General features: G+C 36.3%; 1 pseudogene; it reads left to right on the forward strand.

Annotated features, from left to right (window-relative positions):
- LOC103265354 overlaps nucleotides 1–21,542 on the forward strand; it is a 110,452-nt pseudogene that overhangs the window by 23,884 nt on the left and 65,026 nt on the right.

A 21,542-nucleotide genomic window follows, 5' to 3' on the forward strand; every position in this document is an offset into this window, starting at 1 on the left:
CTATACCTTGAAAATCCAAGAGAACCTGTCAAAAACCTGCTTGCACTGATAAAGGACTTTGGCAGTCTCAGGGTACAAAATAAGTGAGTAAAAGACAGTTGCATTCCTAGACAACAACAACAAGCAGGCAGAGACCCAAATAAAAAACCCAGTCCCATTCACAATAGCCACCAAAAAATGAAATACCTCAGCATCTTCCTAACCAGAGAAGTGAAAACCTTTACAAGAAGAATGACAAAACACTGCTCAAATAAATCGAAGAAGACACAAACAAATGGAAAAATATTCCATGTTCATTGATAGGAAGACTCAACATTGTTAAGATGTCCATCCAACCAAAAGCAATTTACAGATTCAACACAATACCCATTAAGTTACGAACATCGTTCTTCTCAGGCCTGGAAGTGACAATACAGAAATTCATATGGAAACATAAACAACCACGAATAGACAAAACATTCCTTAGCAAAAGAAACAAAATGAGATATCACACTTCCAGACTTCAAACTTTACTATAAGGCTACAGTAATCAAAACAGCTTGCTACTGGTACAAGAACAGGCACATAGACCCATGGCACAGGATAGAGATTCCAGAATCAAAGCCTCAATTTCTCAACCAACTCATCTTTGACAAAGCCTCCAACAACAACCACTGGGGAAAGGAGGACCTATTCAGTAAATGGTGCTGGGAAAACTGACTGACCACATGCAGAAGATTGAAATAGGACCCCTACTTATCACCAGACACAAAAATTAACTCTAAATGGATCAAAGACATAAACATAAAACCTCAAACTGTAAGGCTCTTAGAAAATGCAGGAGGCATCCTTATGGAAATTGGAACTGGCAACCAATTCCTATTCAGAACCCTAAAGGCCAATACCTTAAGAAATAAGATAGACAAGTGGGACCTCATCAAATTAATGAGCTTCTGCAAAGAAAAAAAAACAAAAGCAAAAAACCATCAAGAGAGCAGGAAGACAGCCCACAGAATGGGAAAAAATATTTGCCAACTGTTTTATCTGACAAAGTCCTAACATCTAGGATCTACAAGGAACTCAAACTCAATGGAAGGAAAAAAAAAACCAACCCTTTAAAAAGTTGGCAAAAGACATGAATAAACACATCTCAAAAGAAGATATATGGGCAGCCAACAGACACATGAAAAAGTACTCAGCCTCATTCATCAGAGAAATGTAAATCAAAACCACATTGAGATACCACCTAACTCCTGTAAGAATGGCCAACATTATTAAAACAAGCAAGAGATGCTGGCAAGGACACGGAGAAAAAAGAACACTTCTACACTGCTGGTGGGAATGCAACCTAGTGCAACCTCTTTGGAAGACAGTGTGGCAATTCCTGAAAGAACTAGAAATTGCCCTTCCATATGACCTAGCAATATCCCTATTGGGAATATACCTGGAGGAACTCATATCATTTTACCAAAAAGATACCTGCACACATATGTCTGTTGCAGCTCTGTTCACAATAGCAAAAACATGGAACCAACCGTGTTACCCATTGAAGCTGGACTGGGCTAAAAAAAATGGTACATATACACAATGGAATATCATGCAGCCATAAAGAAGGACAAATATATGGACTTTGCAGCAACTTGGTTGCATTTGGAGTCGATCATATTCAGTGATTTATCACAGAAACAAAGAGCAGAGTTCCATATGTTCTCACTCATAAACGGACCTTGAACAATTATAATGCTCTAAGAAAGCAATTGGCAGTAGTGGGAAACTGTAGGGGGAGGTGGGATTGGCAGTCGAGGGAAACTGCCAGGGGAGGGAGGGGCATACCTCATCAACAAGTGTACCTGCATGATCAATGTTTATATACCTAACCCTGAAATGTACCCCACATCTTTATAATACAAATTTAAAAATAAATAAATAGTTTTGTCTTGCTTTTTCACTCAAGCATAAATATGTGGAGATTAATTTATATTGTTATGTATATTGATTTTTTTCATTCTTTTTATTGCTGTGTGGTATTCTAGTATTTGGTTATGCCACAATTTGTTTATCTATTAGTCTGGTAGTGAACATTTGGGTTGTTTCCAGTTTGGGGCAATAATAAATCTGCTTTGGACATTTGTTTATAGGTTTTTCTATGAAAATACTTTTATTTCTTTTTGGCAAATGCCTAGAAGTGAAATACCTGGATTGTATGTTATTTTTGTGTTTTCTTTTATAGGCATATTTTTTTACTTAAATTTTTAAAATTTAGATTCAGATTAATAAAGTTACAAGTTTATATTTATAAGAAACTGTCAAAACACTTTACAATATTTCTATACCATTTTATTTCCACCAGTTGGATGAGAGTTCTAAGTTCTCCATATTTTTTGAGTAATTGTTAATGTCACTTAAATAGATATTTAGTGGCATTTCATTGTAGTTTTAATTTGCATTTTTTTAATGTCTAATGATGTTGAGCATCTCTCCTCCCCACCCCCTGAGTTAATGCCTCACTCTGTTTTCCCAGACTAGAATGCAATGGCATGATCATAGCTCACTGCATCTTAGACCTCCTGGGTTCAGCTGATCCTCCCACCTCAGCCTCCTGAGTAACTGGGACTATAGGCACATGCCATCATGCCTGGCTAGTTTTTTAAAATTATTTAATTAATTATTTAGTTAGTTAGTAGCAATAAGGTCTCAATATGTTGCCTAGGCTGATTTGAACTTCTTAGCTGAAGCAGTTCTCCCAAAATGCAGGAATTACAGGTGTGAGCCACTATACCCAACCTGAGCATCTTTGTATGAGCTTGTCATCTTCTTTGATGCAGAATGTTTTTAAATAATCTGTACATTGTTAAGTTCTTATTTTTTATTGACTTGAGCATTTGTATCTTCTACTTGCAAAGATATTGTTTTATCTATTGTTGACTGCAATTGGTCTTTTACTTGTTTTGGAGGAAGGTTTTAACTGACAAAATCCATTTTATCCATTGTTCTTTATGAGATACATTTTTTTGGTTTTGTGTTTAAGAAATATTTGCCTAACACTAGGTGAAAAACATGTCTATGTTTTCCACTGAAATCTTGTATGTTTTAAGGTCTATGACCATTTCAAATTTATTTTTGTATATCCGAAAATGTATGAATCAAAATTCTTTATATCCCAATTTTTCTGCATCATTTGTTTAAAAGACATTCTTTCTTTGCTCAATTGACTTTGTGCCCTGAGGAAAGTCGGTTTTCTATATATGCACAGATTTATTTCTGACTATTGTGTCTTGATGCTAGTACCATACATACAGATCACTGTATCTTCATAATAAATCTTGCAATGCAGTTGTGTTAGTCCTATTACTATATTCTTCCTTTCGGAGTTCTTTTGGGTATTCAGGGCCATTATTACCAAAAAATCAACTATGTTTTTCTTTTTTGAAATTGCATTGAATCTATACATCACTTTAGGAAGAATTGTTGATATCTTAACAGTATTCAGTTGTTTGCAGTTTTTGTTATTGTTGTTAAAATCTCATTCTGTCACGCAGGCTGGAGAGCAGTGGCATGATCATGGCCACCACTGCCTCAATTTGCTGGGCTCAGGCAATCCTTCCATCTCAACCTTCCAGGTAGCTGGAACTATGGTGTACATCACCATGCCTGGCTAATTTTTCAAATTTTTATTGTAGAGATAAAGTCTCACCAAGTTGCCTAGGCTGGTCCAAACCCTAGGGCCCAAGCAGTCCTCTCACTTCCATTTCCCAAGGTGCTGGGATTTCAGACATGAACCACTGCCCCCAGCCAGTACTTAGTTTTTGACCCATGCATACAGTGTATTTTTTCACTTATTAGATCTTTAACTTCCTCTGTAGTTTTTTCATATTTTTTGTATACAGGTCTTACCTTTTTTCAGATTTATTCCTAAATATTTCTTTTCTTTTTTATAGGTATTATAAATGATATTTTTAAAATTTGAATTCCTGTATGTTTACTGTTATTTCCTTATTGGTCTTATATGCTGTAATATTCCTAAAATTACTTATTGCAAAGCTTTTTTTATACATTGTATTTGACTTTCTACATACACAAGTAATCTGCAGATAAAGACATTTGTGTTTCTTTGTTTTTCATCTGCATGCCTAGGACTTTCACCCCAATATTGAGTAGAAGTGGTGTTGTGAAGTTATATATTCTTCTCTTATTCCTGGTCATAGGTGGTAAGCATTCAGTCTCTCATCATTACCTTGCATGTGATGTAAGCTCTGGATTTTTTGCAGATGATCTTTTATCAGATCGAATAACTTCTGTTCCAAGATTGCTATGCATCTTTAATTAAAAATGGATGTTAGATTTTGTTAAGTGCTTTTTTTCAGGAGGTCATCTGTAGACATGTCCATGTTTTCCTTCTTTATTTTGTTAATGTGGTGAATTATATTGATTGAGTTTTCATCTATTGAAATCAGTGTCCTATTTTTGGGATTGGTAATAGATGTTCCAGATACCTTTTTGATAGTGATTTGTAATTAGTGCCATTGTGATCAGAGAGCACACTGTGTAACTGTAACTTGAATTCTTTAAAATTCATTGAGACTTGTTTTGTGTACCGAATGGTCTCTCTTGACAAATATTTCCTTATCACTTGAGAAGAATGTGTATTCTGTTGTTGGGTGGAATGTTCTATAAATATCTCAAGTAGTTCCTTTGGTTGATAGTGTTTAAATTTTGTAAATTGTTTTTGTTTGAGAGACAGGTTCTCATTTGCCCAGGCTGGAGTGCAGTGGCATAATTATAGTTCATGGCAGCCTTGAACTGCAGAGCTCAAGCAATCCTCCCACCTCAGTCTTCTAAGTAGCTGGGAATACAGGCATCTACCACCATACCCAGCTAATTTTTAAAAATTTTATAGAGGTGAGATCTCATTATGTTGCCCAGGCTGATTTTGAACTTGTAGACTCAAATGATCCTGCTGCATTGGCCTCCCAAAGCACTGGGAGTGTAAGCATGAACCACCACAAATCAAGCCCAAATCTTGTATTTCTTTATTGTATTTTTGCCTACTTGTTCTGGAAATTATTTCTAGAAGAAATATTTACTTTTCCAGTTATGTTTTAACTTGCCTATTTTTAAATTGTAGTTCAATAAGTGTTTGCTTCATGTACACTGAAGCTCTATCAGGTACATACATGTTTGGTATTTTTATATTTTCTTTTTTTTTTTTTTTGAGTTGGAGTCTCACTCCTTTGCCCAGGCTGGAGTGCAGTGTTATGCATGCTCACAGCCACCCCAGCATCACCCTTCTGGGCTTCAGTGATCCTTCTGCGTCAGTCTTGCGGGTAGCTGGAACTACAGACACATGCTATCACACCCTACTATTATTTTTTATTTATTGTAGAGACAAGTTCTCACCATATTGCCCAGGCTGGTCTTGAACCCGTGGGCTCAGGCAGTCCACTCGCCTTGGCTTCCCAAAGTGCTGGGATTACAGACTAAGCCACCAAGCCTGGCCTATATTTTCTTGATTGGTTGATATCCTTGACATTATAACATGCACCTTCTTGAATCCTCTTATTTTTATTTCTCTTTTTTTAGATTAGAAAATATAGTTTATTTAAAAGTAAATTAGAGAGAGAGAGAGAAGATTCATCTCCCCAAGGTAGGGAAGGGGGCCAAAGCCAGGAAACATAGCTCAGAGAGCACATAGCCACACCATAGCTTAGCAAGGCAATGACTGTGTCAATGACCTAGCAATGGTCCTCTTATTTTTCTTGGTTCTGAAAACTATGTTGTCTGATATTAATATACTCCATTGTTTTTGTGTGTAGCAAATTTTTTCCACTTTTACTTTTAACCTTGTGTAGCCATTATATAATACACAAGGGTTCCAGTGTCTCCATATTATCTTCAATCCTCCTACCTCAGCCCTCCCAAAGTGCTAGGATTACAGGTGTGAGCCATTGCACCTGACCACAACTTTATAAATATTTGAAAACCTTCCTTCATTTTCTCATAAGATTTCAAGTTTCACCTTACCTGTTCCCTTCTCGCACTGTCCCTTTTCTAGCATATCTTATGCGTGTTTTAGATCTAGATATTGAGGAAGTACAACGCAGGTGGTAAAATGTGTTCATTATAATTGTCTTTTCTGGAAGCTTTTTATATTTTATACATGGCAATGGACTGTTTAGAGTTTTCACTTTTGTGGCCAACTTTGTTGACTATTCCTGGAAAACTATTTATTCTTTTTATACTTTCAAAATTATTCATATAGTACTCTCATAATTTAAATAAATTATTCTGTGTTTCTTATCTTCCTCTTGTCATTTCTTGTTTTTATTTTTTATTCCCTTTTTTTTATTGCTTAACATATTTCACCTACTGATTTTTGTAAACATCATGTCTTTGATTTATTTGTTAATGCTGTTCTGTTTGCTAATTCATTATAGTCTATTTTTATCTTTACTTTTCTACTTTTCTGTACTTTTTTTATTTTCTAAATGTTGGGTACTGATCTTTAACTTATTTTCTTTCATTTTTATTTAAGATAAGTATTTAAGTCTCTGAATTCCCTAACTGCTGATGTTGAATGCTGAAGATTATGATGTGTATTTATTTTCTCTATTGTGATTTACTGGAATTCTTCCATTTCAATTTTTTCAGTGCTTTATTTCCATATTGACTTGCGGTTATTATGCCAAGGACATTTCTGTTTCCACATCAAAGGCCTTTTAATGTCTAATATTATGACTTTGTATTGTTACTCCATTTTAGAAAAGGTTGTTTATGTTGTTCCCCCTCTTGTACCCAAACCATACTCTAGTTACAAAAAGACATGTATTGCCACAAGTCATGTCCCACTAATTTAGCACTTTTTATTTTGCTGAAGGTATTACTTTATAGATGGTGTAGACTATTATCCTCTAAATCATTTCTGCTCATTTTTTTCATCTACTTCCTGGCACTTTTCCTTTATATTTCTTCATATAATTCAGGTCTCCTCTTTGCCCAAAGTTTCAGAATGCTCAACATTCCATAAATTTGGTGTATACCTGTCACGTGTCTGAAAATTAATTAACATACTCTCCTGGGGATTACCAGAATGGTTAGCATTTGTTAGAAGGAAAACTAGTACAGACTTGAGAAAAGTTATGAAGGAATAAAGCATATTGAACATTGGTAAGATCAGGCAGTAATAAGAAAATCTCATGGTAAGATAACTAAATAAAAACTCTTGGCCAGGCACAGTGGCTCATACCTATAATCCTAGCTGAGGAAGGAGGATTTCTTGAGTCCAGGAGTTCAAGACCAGTCTGGGCAACATAGTGAGACCTTGTCTCTACAAAAAAATTTTTTTAATTAACCGGGAGTAGCCACTGCACTCCAGTCTGGGTGACAAAGTGAGAATCCAACTCAAAAGAAAAAAAAAAAAAAGAATTATTGCGCAATCACATTGGTATAAATTTATATTTTATATAAAAAGCATGTGACATAACTGTCAAGTTCTGTCTCTCTAGAGCCAACTGTGTATATTTGTTACTAAACCTGGACTCATTGCATTAAATACATAGCTTGAGCCGGGCTTGGTGGCTCAGTCTGTAATCCCGTGCTTTGGGAGACTGAGGTGAGTGAACTACCTGAGCCTGTGGGTTTGAGACCCGCCTGGGCAACTTGGTGAGACCTCATCTCTACAATAAATCAAAAAATTAGCTGGGCGTGGTAGTGCGTGCCTGTAGTTCCAGCTACTTGGAAGGCTGAGGCAGAAGGATCGCCGGAGCCCAGCAGGTCTAGGCTGCAGTGGCTGGGAGTGGCCACTGCACTCCAGTCTGGGCGACAGAATGAGACTACAACTCAAAAAAAAAAAAAAAAAAACATAGCTTGAAATTACCCTCATTAGGAGTATTTACACTATAGACCTTTGCAAACACTGCAAAATAGGAGTGTTTGTGTGTGTATAGCTGGTCATTAAACATTCACCAATACTCCACTGCATAAATTCATTTTTCATAATTTAAACTGTATTTTAGAGCTCACTCATCCTTCTCTAGCAGATGAAAATTTCCCTTAATTTTTTTTTAAATTTCTAGGTTTGGATTCAAAGTATGAAATAATCAGTGGTGGAAAAATGTACATTTATAGGAAAAACTCATCTCTTATTCTACATCAGAGTATCCATAATGGAGAGAAACCATATAAATGTAAGGAACATCAGAAATCCTTTAATCATTTTACAGAATTTAAGGTGCATCAGCAGTTTCATGCTATTGAGAAAGCCAATCAATGTGAAGAGGTTGAGAAGGCATTTAGCCATCTTACAGACGTTAGAGGACATCAGAAAATTCATACCCTTGAGAAACCTTATGAATGTGAAGAATGAGGGAAGGGCTTTAGTCATCCTACAAACTTTGCTAAACACGGAAAAGGCTAATAAGCCTTATGAATGTAAAAAGTGTGGGCAAGCTTTTAGGAGTAGTCGTCAACTTACTGTGCATCACAGGTTTCATACTGGTGAAAAACCCTATGAATGTAAAGAATGTGGGAAGACCTTTAGTGTGTATGGGTGACTTAGGCGACATCGGAGTATTCACACTGGTGAGAAGCCCTTTAAATGTAACAAGTGTGGGAAGTCCTTTAGGCTCAACTCAGGCCTTAAACATTAGCATATTCATACTGGAGAGAAGTCCTATGAATGTCAGAAATGGGAAAGCCTTTCCACAGTTTGCACACCTTGTTGGTCATAAAAGAATTCATACTGGAGAAAAACCCTATGAATGTAAGGAATGTGGGAAGGCCTTTAGATGTAGATATCAGCTTACCATACATCAGAGAATTTATTCTGGGGAAAAACCTATGGATGTGATGAGTATGGGGAGGCTTTCAGTGGTAGTCATCAACTTCCTAAACATCATACATTTGACAGTGTTGAGAAACCATATAAATGTAAGGAATGTGGGAAGGCTTTTAGCATATATGGATGACTTACTCAACATCAGAGTATTCATAGTGGTAAGAAACCCTTTGAATGTAACAAATGTGGGAAATCCTTTAGGCCCAATTCATCTCTTAAAATACATCAGACTATTCATACTGGTGAGAGACCCTATGAATGTAAGGAATATGGGAAGGCTTTTAGTCAATCCTCACAGCTTGCACATCGTAACAGAATTCATACTGGTTACAAACCCTTTGAATGCAAAGAATATGGGAAGTCATTTGGTTGTGCCTCATATCTTGTTAAACATGAGAAAATTCATACTAGGGAGAAACCCTGTATATGTCAAGAATGTGGAAAAGCTTAGTTATAGCATAAAGTTACTACACATTGCAGAGTTCATACTAGTGAGAACACTTATGAGTGTAAGGAATGTGGGAAGGTCTTTTAGTGTTGCTAGTAAGCTTACTCAGCATCAGAGTATTCACAGTGGTAAGAAACCCTTTGAATAACAAATGCAGAAGGTCCTTTAGGCTTAACTCCATCCTTGAAGTACATCAGAGAATTCTTATTTGGTAGAGTTATTGTGGCATATACACGTATTAAAGTTCAGCATGTCAGTGGATTTATACCACTGAGAAACAATTTGAATGAAGACATTGTGGGAAAGCTTTTATAGATATGGTTCAGTTCTTTTTAGGGATAAATTTATATTGGGGTGAACATTCTGGAGTGTAAATATTGTGTCCGGTTTTTTTTAGCTATGACTTCAATTCAGAGAGTTTATCATGTATTTTTATAATAATATAAGAAAACCTTTTCTGGAATTCTATTTTTATATTATCAAAATACTTATAATAAGGAAAATTAAGAGAATGTAAGAAATCATTTTTCTTTTTATGTAAATTTCTTCCAGCACTAATTAGTTATTGTTAAATTTGTGGAAAGTCATCATACAGAAAACCTGTTAATCATGTAAAGAATGTGGAGAAGACTGTAGCCATTCTGCATATCTTAATGATAATGATCAACTTTCCACTTATTACAGCCAGTATGACACTGGGAAAGATATTATCCCCTCTGGGAATCATATGTAAACAGTGATAGTAGTACCTATAGTATAATGCTGTTATAATTACATGACTTAGTACATGAAAAAATATGAAAAACTATCTGGAATATACTGTTATGTTCAATAAACTCTAGCTTCTATTTGTGATAATATCATTACTGGTGTTATTTTTAGTGACTTTTGATGAGATAAAGATCCTATCAGTTTAATGAATTCAGAAGAATTTCATGTAACTACTCATTCCTTTTTAAATTTGAATTATTTCTGGATAAAGTCAAATAAGGAAAAACCACATCTCTTAAGGTGAATCAGACCATGTATGCTGGAATAAAATTCAGATGTACAAATTTAGAAAATGTGAAAATTGTGAAAATAATAACTTGCATTTCTTTTGTACAATTCAGAATCAATTAGAAATTAGCAAAATATTATCTATTTTGTTATTTTTACAAAATCTTTATCATGAAAAAATTTAAGTATATAGAAAAGTTATAAAAATGGTACAGCATATGTATATACAAGAGAAACCCCAAAGAAACTGGAATTATCTTTTGGAAGGCAGTTCTCTTATAGTACACTCAGAATTTATTCTTTCATATCAGTCAACCAAAGTTTTTATCTGGAAGTTTTGAGAAGGTTGCATCATGATTTGCAGAAGAAACATCCCAAATTTTGGCAGACAGGAGATTGGCTCGTCCACCATGAAACGCACCTGCTCTTGCCATGCTGAGTGTTCAGCAGTTTTTGACCAAAAATGGCCTGCCCACATTTCCCACCCTCCCTATTCACTCAATCTTGCCTGAGTGACATTTTTGTTTGTTTTTTTTCCTGAATGAAAAAAATTCTCAAAGGGAAATGTTTTGCAGATGTGGATGAGGTAAAACAAAAATGACAGAAGCACTAAAAAGCATTAAAATTGGCAAGTTCAAAAATTGTTCTGAGTGGTGGAAAAAGCATCTTGATAGGTGTGTTGCATCAAACGGAGAGTACTTTAAAGGTGATTGAACTTTAAATGTGTAAGAATAAATACACAATTTTTGAATAACTAAATTCCAGGGGCTTTGGGGGGTTCCCTCTCCTATAGTAATATAGTGTTACATTCGATTTCTCATTCTTACAGGTTTTGATGTACAATTTGACAGTGTTATGAATGTTATCTTATTCTAAATATATAAATTTATCCCCCCAAAAGACAATTTCCTATTTATTCAATGTCATATAATCACATATAAGAAAATTACTTCCTATTCTAACATCTAATCTGTATTCAAAATTTCCTATTTACCTTTGAATGTCTTATGTAATTTTCAAATAAGGTCTAGTTTTCTGCTTTTGATTGGCAAACTGCACAAAATGCCCACAACAAAATGCAACTCACCACTAATTTTATTTACTGTTTCATTGCAATACTACTACATATATCTACTTTTTGCCTATGGCTGCTTTCTTTCTATTACAATAGTTGAACAGTTAGCACAGAGATGCTATGGCACACAAAAACATTCTTGATCTTTTCAGAAACAGTTTGTTAACTTCTGGTTTACAGCAACATGTCTTTTTCTTCTTCTTTTTCACCTAGTCTCACTGAAGATAGGAGCAAAAAGGCTTTGGCTGGATTTTTTTTCTCCCATTTTTTAAAACTGTGAAATACAGACCTCTTTGTGTTGCAAAACTGAAACTCTGTGCCCACAAAACAAGTCTCCAGTTCCCTCAGCCTCTGAATACATCATTCTGCTATCTCAATGCTTTTGACTACTGTAAGCACCTCATATAAGTGGAATAATATGGTATTTCTTATTTCATAATTGGCTTATTTCCCTAGCTTAATGTCTTCAACATCTACATTGTAATATATGTTAGAATTTCCTTCCTTTTTAAGACTGAATAATATTGCCTTATATGTATAGACCTCATTTTACTTATGTGTTTATGGATTGGTATTTGGGGTGCTTCCACTTTAGCTATTGTGAATGTTGTTATGAACATGGGTGTATAAGTGTCTCTTTGAGAACGTGCTCTCAATTCTTTAGAATGTTTGCCTAGAAGTGGAATTGCTAGATCATATGGTAATTCTATTTTCAATTTTGGGTAAATTGCCATACTGTTTCCACTGTGGCTGTATCTTTTTTCATTTCCTCCAACAGTGCATCTGGGTTCCAATTTCTCCATATCCTCACCAACAGTTAATTTCTTTCCTTTTTTTTTTTTTTTTTTTTTGGAGACAGGGTCTTACTGTGTCACCCAGGCTGGAGTGAAGTGGCACAATTGCAGTTCACCACAGCATCCAAATCCTGTACTCAAGGATCCTCCTGCATCAGCTTCCCAAGTAGCTGGAACTACAGGTGCATGCCACCACAACCAGATAATTTTTGGAATTTAGAGACAAGGTCTTGCTACATTGCCCAGGCTGGTCTTGAAATCCTGAACTCAGGCAGTCCTCCAACCTCAACCTCCCAAAGTACTAAGATTACAGGCATGAGCCACCATACCCAGCTGACAGTTATTTTCTATTTTTTGATATCAGTCATTCTAATGGATGTGAAATTATATTTTGTTGTAGATTTGATTTTCATTTCCCTGATGATTATGGATGTTGAACATCTTTTCACATGCTTATTGTCCATTTGTTTATCTTTTGCGATATGTCTGTTGAAGTCCTTTGCCTGTTTTTGAATGCTGTTATTTTATATTTTTGTTGAATTGTTTGTTGAATTTTTAAGATTATCTATATATTCTCATTCTTAATCTTTTTTCAGATAGATGATTGTAAATATTTTCTCCCTTTCTGTGGGTTACCTTTTAAAATCTATTGATAGTCTTTTTATTCACACAATTTTTCTTACTTTTCATGAATTCCAATTTGACTATTTTTGCCTGTGCCTTTGGTGTTCTATCCAACAAATAATTGCGAAATCCAGTGTAGTAGCATTTATCTCACAATTAATTCATAGCCCATTTTAAGTTAAATTTTTTTTTTAGTTGGAGTCTCACTCCATCGCCCAGGCTAGAGTGCAGTGGCATGCTCGTAGCCATCCCAGCGTCAACCTGCTGGGCTCCAGTGATCCTTTTGCCTCAGTCTTCCAAGTAGCCAGAACTACAGGTGTGCACTACCATGCCTGGCTAATTTTTTTATAGAGAGATGAGGTCTCACCATGTTTCCCAGGCTAGTTTTGAGCCCCTGGGTTCAGGGAATCCTCTCACCTTGGCCTCCCAAAGTGCTGGGATTACAGGCTTGAGCCACCACACCTGTCTTTAAATTAATTTTTAACTTTAAGTTAATTTTTAACTCAAGGTAAAGGTTCAACTTCTTTCTTTTATGTATGGATATCAGGTTTTCTCCACACCATTTGTTGAAAATATTTCTCTTTTCCCCATTGAATGGTCTTAGTATTCTTGTTGTTAAGCATTTGGCCATATATGCATTGTTTAATATTGACTCTTTGAATACTCTAATTTAGGATTGTTTTGACTATTTTGGAGTCCCTTAAATTTTAGGATAGTTTTTTCTAATTATACAGAAATGTCATTGGGATTTTGGTAGAATTCCACTAAATCTATAGATTGCTTTAGGTAGTATTGATATGTTAACAATTTTGAGTTTTCCAATCTATAAACATGGGATATCTTTCCATTTATTTGTGTCTTTAATTACTTCCTGGATTGAGTTGTAGTTTTAATTGTATAAGTTTTTCAACTCTTTGATGAAGTTAATTTTGAAGTATTTCATACCTTTTTTTTTTTTCTGACTTAGAGTCTTTGTCACCCAGGCTGGAGTGCAGTGGCACAATCATGACCACCACAGCCTTCACCTCCTAGTCTCAGACAATCCTTCCACCTCAGCTTCCCACATAGCTTGGACCACAGACACACACCACCACACCTGAATAATTTTTTAAATTTTTATTGTAGAGATGATATTACACCAAGTTGCCGAGGCTGGTCTCAAACCTGGGCTCAGGCAGTCCTCTCACCTCCACTTCCCAAAGTCTTGGGATTACAGGGTTAAGCCTCTACACCCAGCTATGTTATTCTTTTTGATGCTATTATATTGGTATTACTCCACCTGTGTAGCTGTAGTCTGGGAACAGATTGACTCAGCCAGTGTCCCATTAGGAGATGCACCCATCTGATTCCTGTGGCAGGAGTGCTGACCCTTGTCCCACAGCTTATCTTCATATGACATTGGATCATGATCTTGCCCCTCTTTTCTTTGGTCTCAGAGCAGTACTGCCAGCTTGGGGACCTGGAGGGAGTCATGTTGAGCAGTACTTTTGCAAGCTGACACCCTCCCCTCAGTCCTATTGAAGATCTTTCAAAGACTCTATAAATTGGCTTCAGTCCTTCTCAAGTGCAGTCTGAGATCAGGTCTGCTCAACCAGGATACCAGTGAAAGGCACACGAATCCATGAATCTGGAGATACACCTGACTGTCTTAGTCTTAACAGTGGATCCCAAAGCAATCTTGAGTTGCTGTTCCAGTCCATCTCTGCCACACACCAGGGCAGTATAGCCAGCCCAGGAACTCATCCAGTGATCCATAAGCCAACATGACACCAACAAAGGAAACTAATACATGTCCAATAATAGACCTTAATTAAATAGAGAAATATGTATTATATGAACAAGAATTCAAAATAATTATCTTAAAGAAACTCAGTGAGATAGAAGAAAATACAGATTGACCACTAAATGAAATTAGAACAACAATACATGAACAAAATGAGACACTTCTTGTGGTTTTTCTTTTTTGAGATGGGGGGGTCTCACTGTTGCACAGGCTAGAAAGCAGAGGTACCATCATAGCTGACTACAGTCTCAAGTTCCTAGGCTCAAGCAATCCTCCCACTGCAGCCTCCTGAGTAGCTAGGAATTCAGGTACAAGCTACTGCTCTCAACCAAAATGAGGAAAATAAAGAAAAATAAACTTTAAAAAAGAAACAAACAGGCCAGGCATGGTGGCTCAAACCTGTAATCCCAGCACTTTGGGAGGTCGAGACAAGAGGATTGCCTGAGGCTGCAAGTTCAAGAACAGCCTGGGCAGCATGGTGAAACCACATCTCTACAGTAAATAAAAAACAATTAGCCAGGCATGTTAGTGCTCACCTGTAGTTCCGACTACTTGGAAGACTGAGGTGGGAGGATCACCAGAGCCCACAGGTCAATGCTGGTGTGACTGTGAGCATGCCACCACACTCCAACCTGGGCAACAGAGTGAGACTCCAACTCAAAAAAAAAAGAAGAACCAAACAAATCTTGGAGTTAAAGAATACAATAAAAACTGAACAACTCAGTAGAGAGTTTTAACAATAGACTTGATCATGCAGAAGAAAGAATTAGTGAAACCTGAAGACAAGTCATTTGAAACTAACTCATTAGAGGAAAAATAACAACAAAGCAATGAAGAAAGCATCAGAGACCTATAGGGCTCTTCAAATGTAGGAATGTATGAATTATGTGAATACTGGAAGAACAGAAAGGGAAAGGGGAAGAAAACCTTTTTTAAAAAAATACTGTCTGAAACGTCCCAAGTCATGAGAGGGATACAGATTTTACAGATTCAGGAAGCTCATAGGATCCTAGTCAAGTTCAAAAGAAAATATTCTAGACAAATAATTATGAAAAGTCAAAGGCAGAATCTTGAAAGTAGCTAGAAGACTCTCATTACAAATAAAGAACCTGTCATACAACTACCAGCAGACTTCACAACAGAAACCTTATAAGTCACAAGAGAGTGGAATAACATTTGCCAAAGTGCTAAACATGTGTGTGTGTTTGTGTGTGTATCAAGAAATTTATACCTGAAAACACACAGACATGAACCACTAAACAGCACAATGCTAGCCGGGCTCGGTGGCTCAGCCTATAATCCCACGCCTTTGGGAGGCTGAGATGAGTGGATTGCCTGAGCCCATGGGTTTGAGACCCACCTGGGCAGCGAGACCTCATCTTTACAATAAATAAAAAAAATCAGCCGGGCATGGTAGCGCATGCCTGTAATTCTGGCTACTTGGAAGGCTGAGGCAGAAGAATTGCCAGAGCCCAGCAGGTTGAGGCCATGGTGGCCAGGAGCAGCCACTGCACTCCAGTCTGGTCGACAGAGTGAGACTCCAACTCAAAAAACAAAACAAAAACAAAACAGCACAATGCTAAACAACTCTTGGGTCAACACAGAAATCAAAACAGAAATTAAAAGATTCTTGAAAACAAAGGCACATCTTACCAAAATATCTAGGATGCCATGAAAACAGCACTAAGAGGGGAATATATATCTCTACAAACACATATCAAGAAAATAGATCACAAGTCAACAACCTAACAAATCACCTAAGGGAACTGGAGAGGCAAGACCACCAAAATCCTAACTTCAGCAGAAGAATCCTGATCACCAAAGTAAAAGCCCAAATATGGGACATAGAAGACAAAAATATCATAGAAAAAAATCAATAAAACAAAAAACTGGTTCTTTGAAAGAATAAACAAGATTGACAGACCCCTAGCCAGACTGACCAAGAAAACAAGACAAATAGCCAAAATACAAGCAGAAATGCAAAAGATCAAGTCACAGCCAACCCTGAAGAAATACAAAAGTGCCAGAAGCCAGCTCTAGTGGGTCAGGATTTCCTGAAGGAGGAACAGAGTCGGTGAAAGAAAGAAACACTCGGACACCTGACTCTGTTGCGAGCAGGACAGATGCCGTTTATTGTTCACATCTAGATTATATAATTTTTTTTACAAAGAGGTAGTCTTTGAAAACTCTTGGCATCAGACATAATTAGTAACCTTCCTTAAGACAAAGAACAGAGCAAGTAACTCATATATGATGTTTTTCATAAAGCCACTCTGACATGAATTCCCTCATGTACAGATACCTTTTTTAAAGATATCACTGTCTTGTGGTCAACAAAGCATTCCATTCTGCCCTTAAGCATAACTCCTACTTTGTTAATCTTATTCTCTTAATTCCCAGCTGCTATCTATTTTCTTGACTACTTTGTATATTCTAACTCCTTACATTCTTAAAAGACCCATTTTTCAAGGCTATTCTACAATGGTTGTTTATTCTTAACAAAGAACATGTGTCTAAAGCCTTTTCTATAATTATTTTCTATCCTTAAAGCCTGTTAACTCATTGCTAATGATTAACATACACTCATATCATGAAGCCTGCTTTGTATTTTCTTATGCTTAAATTTCTATAATCTTAACTTTATGCCCTTAACCCTATGTTAAAAACTTAGTCTGAATAACATGAAGTCCTATAACATTTATGTGATTACTAATTTCCTAAGCATAATATACCACATGTAGAAATTAAGAAATTAAGTAAATGTAATTTTTGCATTGGCACTCTTCCTAAGAATACAAACTGTAGCTTCTCAAATTTCTCCAATTAGTCACCAATCAGAAGGAATAAAATCTTACAAGCGATTATCTACCTGCACATGATATTTAAAATCTCTATTGATAATTTCCTGGCAAGGCCAGTGAGTTCCCTGATAAACATTAAATGGAGCACCTTCTGATTTTTCACAATTTTTCCAACTACAATGTTTAATCAAGTGATTGCATGGTCTAATACCAGGAGGCTGGGAACATGGAAACCTAGGGAGAAGTTCAAATGAAGGGAAGGTAATTTTCTCATTGAATTCCCCTTTTGCCTTTTTGCAAAGGGTAGTGGAGGCATGAGTGGAATTTTGTTTTCCATCTTCAGACTGCACAGAACTTTCTGGCTGCATCAATAACAAAAATAGAAGAAGTAAGGGTTTCAGCTGCCCAGGTTCGCTTTGCAACCCAGGGTCTTCAGCCCCCTGGACTTTGTCAGCAGGCAGGCCTCCATGGCTGGCTCCCAACACAAAAGATTATCAGAGATTACTGTGCATACCTGTATGGAAACAAATTCGAAAACCTAAATGAAATAGAGAACTTTCTGACATCACACAACCTCCTAAGGCTAAAACAAGAAAAAATAGAGACCCTAAATAGTCCAATAACAACCTGGGAAATTGAGTCTATCATAAGAAAACTACAAAAAAAAAAAAGCCCTGGAGCAGATGGCTTTCCAGTAAATGGTGCTGGGAAAACTGGCTGACCACATGCAGAGGAATGAAACAGGACCCCTACCTATCACCATACCCCAAAAAACAACTCCACATGATCAAAGACCTAAACATAAAACCTCAAATAATAAGAATCTTAGAAAAACGCAGGAGACGCCCTTATGGAAATTGGAACTGGCAACCAATTCCTGATCAACCCCAGATGTCATGCCATAAGAGATAACATAGACAAGTGGGGGCCTCATCAAACAGAAAAACTTCTGCAAAGCAAAAAAAACCCTTTGGGTTGGGGGGGAACAGCCCACAAAATGGGAAAAAATATTTGCTAACTGTATATCTGACAAAGGCCTAACATCCAATATCTACAAGGAAGTCAAATGTGCCAAAAGAAAAAAAACTCAACCCCATTAAAAAATAGGAAAAGACATGAGAAGATACTTCTCAAAAGAAGAATATGAGTAGCCAGCAGATACATGAAAAAATGCTCAACCTCACTAATCATCAGAGAAATGCAAATCAAAACCACATTGAGATACCACCTAACTCCAGAAGAATGGCCGTTATAAACAAAAAACACCAGATGCTGGCAAGGATATGGAGAGAAGAGGATGTTTCTACACAGTTAATGGGAGTGCAAACTAGTTCAGCCTCTATGGAAAACAGTGTGACAATTTTTAAAAGAACTAGAAATGGACATTCCATATGAACTAGCAATCCCCCTTCTGGGAATATACTTGGATCTCAAATCATTCTACAAAAAAGATACCTGCATACTCATATTTATTGCAACACTATCCACAATAGCAAAAACATGGAACCAACCATGCTGCCCATCAAAACTATACTGAATAAACAAAATGTGGTACATATACATGATGGAATATTACACAACTATAAAGAAGGAAAAAATTATAGACTTTGCCCAGCAATTTGGATGGATTTAAAGTCTATTGTACTCAGTGATCTATCCCAGAAACAAAGAACTGAGTACCACATGTTCTCACTAGTAAGTGGACTCTGAACACCTATCAATACTACAAAAGAGATTGGCAGTATCAGGACACTGCCACAGGGGGAGGGGCACATAACATCAGTAAAGGTGCCTGATTCTAATCCAGGTGAGTGAAGTCCAACGGGAGACCCAAAATCTCACCTGTACCTAGACCACTTATATACCCAGTCCTGACTTATACCCCACATCTTTAAAATAAAAGAAAAAAGAAAAAGAAAAAAAAGCCAATACCTGGAAGAGCTGTCATTCAGAAATGAAGAAGAGAGAAAGACCCCCTAAGACAAAGAAAAGTTGAAGGAGGTCATCACCATGAGTCTGGCCTTACAGGAAAAGCTAAAGGGACTTCTTATTGTTGAAACAACAACAAAAAAAATAGTAACCATATGAAAATATAAAACTCATTGGTAAAGGTAAATATATAGTCAAGTTCAGAATATTCCATTCGTGTAAAGGTGGCATGTGTTGGGAGCTGCAACTCCTAACAGAAGGCAAAGTAAGGGTTACCTGAAAATGGGAAAAACGCTGGCTGGGAGCAAGGCCCCAGCTAAAGCAGCTGTGCCAGAGGCAAAGCCCCGTGGATCCCATTGATGGGACCCCTTTGATCTCTAGGAGTGTGTGCATAAGACAGAAAGTACCCCTTTCTGATGAAGCATTAACTGATAAGCGAGGATGATGTATTGGTGAAACTGAAACTTGAGACATGAATAAGGAACACAGCAAAAGCACAGCCATTAGACACGCTAGAGAATGTTTAGTTACCTTCGTCTCCATAAAAAGCAAAACCATTGTGTATAAAGAAAATAAAAGAACTTTCCCATTCTTTATGTTTAATGGTTAACAGACCCTATACTAAAATAACACCTTAGACGGGTAAGATGGAGGAGGAAGTTTGTGAGAACTGAGACAAGTCAATCCTGAAGGCAGCTGCTTTTAGACATGACTTAAAAAAGTATAGACATAGTAGATATAAGTTTGTAAGAGTAAAATGATCTAGTAGTATAAGTATAATAATATAGGAAAGAATAGTTAAGTAGATAAAAATAGAATGATGATTAAAATAATTAGATAAAAAATAATTAAATAGAAAACAAATATAGGATACAAGAGTAGTCAAGTATAATTCATATTAAGGTTGTTAAGCATTATTAGATATGATTCATATAAGTAAAATAAGAATAAAGATAGATACATAATAGGAAAGTTTATAGGAAATAATTAAGAAATAATAAAGTTAGTTCTAAGAAACAGTAAAATTAGTTATAGGTGTAAACGCCAATATATTGCTGTTAAGTTACATGTAAGAATTGTTAGAAATATGATATAAAAGGGGTAAGGGTTGAAAGGTTACAGTTAATTATTTTTAGCAAAAATTGTTTCGTTCCTGTCTGTTGGTTTTAACATAATGGAAACAAAAAAAGAATAGGGAGGATCAAATAAATCATTGTAGAACGTTTGATTGTAAAAGAAAACATAATGTAAGCTTTTGTGGGCATATGTGTGAGGGGGTTGAGGGTTGAAAATGCCTTATATAAACATGTGAAAATTGAATAAACTTTGGAAGAGTCCCAAACTCGACCCAGGAAGTTGACTTGTGTCTTCTTCCTTCACCGTGTCTGATTCTCTCACCTTAGGCCCTGGCCTTTGTGTTGGAGCTGGACTCTGACAGGCATGTAAATCACTATTAACTCTAGTGTAAGTGTCGATAGACAAATGTATTAAATACAACTATAGCTATAAACAAATATTAACAGATACACAATATAAACAGATGTAAAATATGATATCAATAGCATAAAATAGAGGGGGCTAGGTGTAAGTGTAGAATATCTGTATGTGATTGAGGTTAGGGTACTATCAGATTAACTGGGATATAATTATAAGATGTTATATGTAAGCCTCATGAGAGCCACACAGAAAAAATCTCTAGTAGATACGCAAAAGATAAAGGAATCACGGCATATTTCTACAAAAATACAACAATTACAAAGAAATGGAAAGAAAGCAAAATTGAAAGGAACAAAAGAACTGAAAAACAATAATGCAGAAAAGAACAAAGAACTACAATAACAGTAAAAAATTAGCAAAATGCCAGTAATAATTATCTGCGTATCAATAATTACTTTCAATATAATGGACTAAATTCTTTAGTCAAAAGACAAGGAATGGCTGAACTGGGTAAAAAAAATACAAGATCCAACAATTAAGGACACAGATTACTGAAAGGGAAGGAATGGAAAAAGATTTTCCAAGCAAATCATAACCAACAGAAAGCAGAGTTTGCTGTATTTATATTTGACAAAACGAACTTTAAGTAAAAAACAGTAAAAAGAGACAAATGAGTTATTATATAATTTAAAAGGGGCCAATTCACAAGAGGATACATCAGTTTTAAATATATATGCAAGCCGGGCTCAGTGGCTCAGCCTGTAATCCCGTGCTTTGGGAGGCTGAGGTGAGTGGATTACCTGAGCCTGCGGGTTCGAGACCCACCTGGGCAGCGAGACC

The sequence above is a fragment of the Carlito syrichta genome, unplaced genomic scaffold (genome assembly GCF_000164805.1).
Source record: "Carlito syrichta isolate Samal-C Ts95f unplaced genomic scaffold, Tarsius_syrichta-2.0.1 Scaffold306485, whole genome shotgun sequence".
Taxonomy (NCBI): Eukaryota; Metazoa; Chordata; class Mammalia; order Primates; family Tarsiidae; genus Carlito; species Carlito syrichta.